Raw genomic sequence first — 3,686 nt, forward strand, 5'->3', positions numbered from 1 at the left:
CTTGTAACCTGTCTAGGTCTGATTGCAGCCTATCCCTCCCTTCTAGCGTGCCCACATCCCCCCACATCTTAGTGTCATCAGCAAATTTGAACATGGTGCTTTTTACCCCCTCATCCAAGTCACTGATGAAGATGTTGAACAGTGTGGGCCCGAGGACCAAGCCCTTGGGGACCCCACTGCCCACATCCCTCCAGGTCGAGGGGCCCCTCAAGAGACCCTGGCAAGGAAGGTTGCTCCAAGGCCAGGGCCACCAGGAATATCAGACCACCTGTCACAGAGTCTGGAAGCTTGGGAATGCCAGCTTTAGCTACCTTACTGGGGCATCCCAAGGCCCTGAAAACCAGGGGCCCTTCAGCCTTTTAGACTCCTTGAAAAGGAGTATAGACCCTGCCAGCTTGGAAACTGCTGTCAGGATCTTTTTGACACAAAAGATCAAAAAAGAGCATGCAAGCCTTAATAAACCTTCTTGAGATTGGGAATGGCGGCCTTGGTTGTCCCAACTTCTTGCAGTTTGTGCTATAACACTGCAGCAGAAAGCCTGGCAGCTCTGAAAACAACAGTTCACGCTGGGGTTCTCAGGTCTTTCATGCTCTCAGCTGCAGGGCCAAGAGACCGGCATCCTCATCTTCATACTTCCAGTCCCCTGACAGTTCGTTCGTGCTAATGGGGAGCCAGGAGGGTAGAAGTTCTGAGATCTTTAGCTGAGCTCAAGCCTCAGGACATAGGCTCCCAGGCTCATTCTGATTTTAAATTCCTTAAATAAAATGTTTTGGTTTTTCATAACAAATGTGCAGTACAGTTCCTCCTCCATGGGAAATGATGAAATTCTACTTATGTCAATTCTGTGTCAAAATAAAACCTGTTTTTCAGAGATTTGGAATTTTCCACAGCATGGAAAGTTGAGCTCTTGAACAGCTTTAGTGTCAATAGTATTCCCTTAAAATAACTCAGAAAAAGTTTCTTTACTTCCATTCTAACCACAGCTTTGGTGTTGAAATCTGCGTGACATAGTCAGGCAAACTGTGAGTGTATCAAGTCTGATACTGCCTTTAATGCAGCTCAACTGTTTGCTGAAGTAGCCAGCAAGAATCAGATGCATAGAAAAACTATAACAAAGCCACTGTATCAGTGTTCAAGAGCACAAGTCCTGCTAATAGTCTGCTAAACAAGTGAAAAAAGCAAAACACCAACATTGATAATATTGTTCCACAAGGAGTTCTGAAATTCATTCAGAACTTCTCATTTGTACTGAATGAATTTGTGTAATAGGCCTTCTGCTCAAATAGACTATCAGGACAATACATTGTCCTAATATTGTGTAATGCTTTAATGCATAATTGAAAAAAACAAAAGATTAAGAATAATGTCCCAAAGAAACATAAATCCTTCCCTATTTGAATGATACCAGAGGAATATAATCTAGAAAAGCATGTTACAGTATCTTTTATTTCATCAGATAATTGATGACAGTTTTCTGGCTATGAAAACTATTTTTTCTCTGCGAGGTGAGCATGGCACAGACCCAGAAAAAATATCCCTTTGGCAGGGCAGCCAGATTTCAGAGCTATGACCTTTTAGTGTCTCATCTGCCAACCTTCGAAGTAATCCTAGGACTCTCATTTAAAAAGCTGTGGACCAGTCTTGACTGACAAGACAACTGTTTTGCTTGCTGAAACCTAAAATGGCTGGTTCATATTCCCCAGGTTGTTCCTTTTGACACCTCTCTCCCCTCCCCTGTACTGAACTTCACATTTTAACTATGACTCTACTAGTCCTGCCAACTCTTGTAATTTTATCATGAGTCTTGCATTATTTAGTATTTTTATAAAACTCTCAGCTGCTGGGACTTTCAGCTTGCAGTAAAAAATAAAAGGGCTAAGTTTCCTGTCATCAGAGAAAGCTTGAAAATTGGAAGGAAGAGCAACCTAAAGGATTGAGCAAACAAAAATAATGCAGCGTTGACAAAAGATTGGCTTGAAATCATAACCGTTTCATGATTTTGGTGGGGTTTTTAGCTGAAAAAGCTAATTTTAGTTTTCAGACATTCGTGGTGTCGATGGCTGAGTTGGTCTCAGTCCCTCCTGGTTCAGCTTTGTCCCTGGTTTACTGTATGTAGAACTTATTAACCTTAGAGAAACAACTGAGTATAACTAGAAGTCCTTAATCACTGTCAGTAGGCTGATATGACTGACGCAGAAGGGAAGCATGCAAGCCTTACACATCTGAAGTGTCATAGAACAGTTACATTTTTAATCCTCTTGTTAAACGTTTAAAAACTATAGAAACAAATTTTTTTCTAATGATTTCAGTAGAAAACCAGACACTGAAAATGTATATAGGGCCAGATCCTGCATCAAGTTCTGAGATGCTACCTATTGGCTTTACTGGAGAAGAATGATTCCTCTGCCCATCCCACCCATCAGCTGATGGTGGGGGCAGAAGAGGGGGGCAGTCTTCTGGGGTTGGACCACTCCCAGGGCTCTGGGGAAGCTCCAGCCCCAGGCACAACTGCCTCCCTTGCTACCACTCCTCTGGGTTGAACCTGGCAAGAAGTCTTCTTCAGGGTTGCGACCCCTCCTGGGACTGTGGGAGGATTCCTACTGCTGAAGAGTGGCCCCTCTTGTCCCACCAATCAGCTGATTGGTAGAACAGGAGGTACAGTTCCCACAAGGCTTTCTGACAGTTTGCCCCTGGGCTCCCTTGGAGAAAGGGAAGGAGAACAGAGAACTATGGGTGATATTGGGTGTCCTCAACACCCGAGAGAAGCATACAGCCATTCATGTTAGTACAAGAGCAGAAGGATTTTCCTGATTGGAAGAGTTGGAAATGTTTGTGAAACAGCTATTTTTCTTCTGCAGGAAAGCCCATGAATGGCAGTGCTCTCTTTTTTGGTACTGGGAGAAAGGCATAAAATTTAATGTCAGGGTGTGGCCTCATCTCATGCTTTGGTGTGCAAGTGCTTGCTGTAGTGGGTCAGGAAGGGTATTTCTCTCCATACATACCCCTAGATATTTAGGTTAGCACAGATTTTAATCTTCATCAGAAGACAGGCACTGGACACTGCTGGAGACTAGATATTGGATGTGAAAGATAAATTGTGATATTCAGCATGGTAAATCCTGTGCTAGTTTTAGATATTATGGGGCAGATTAGAAAAGAGTGCTCTGAAAGTTTTCAGAAGCAAACTCTGCCCTCTGCTGTCTACTTAAGTGAAATATTTCCAATAGAATGTCATTTAATTGCAGTACATGTTTATTTTGTCTGCCCTGAGATATCTGTGGAAGGTGGGCAGCTGTATAACATCTGATTTTATATAGATATGTTTACATGTATTTTTCCTATATGTGTATTCGGTTAGATCTTACATAAAAATTACTCAAGATTAGGATGTCTTCAGAAATGTCATGGCGAATTTTCATTCCAGTTTTTCACATTTTGAGCTCAATTGGTTGGTGATAAGTCGTGGAAGTCATATAACTTTGTTTTTATATTCTTATTTGCCTGGGCCTCCTCCATGTAATCAAAGGGACTAACAGAAGAAAAGGGGAGGGAAGTAGGGAAAAAGGTCAGGAAATGTCATGATATCTGCAGAATAATTCTCCCCCTCTCCCCCCAAAAATTAAATCTTTGCATAAGAGGTGGGAATGAAAATATATTTTAATATCATATTTAAAGAGGGAATCTGT

Source organism: Crocodylus porosus, unplaced genomic scaffold (assembly GCF_001723895.1).
Source record: "Crocodylus porosus isolate Cpor-Errol unplaced genomic scaffold, CroPor_comp1, whole genome shotgun sequence".
NCBI classification, from domain to species: domain Eukaryota; kingdom Metazoa; phylum Chordata; order Crocodylia; family Crocodylidae; genus Crocodylus; species Crocodylus porosus.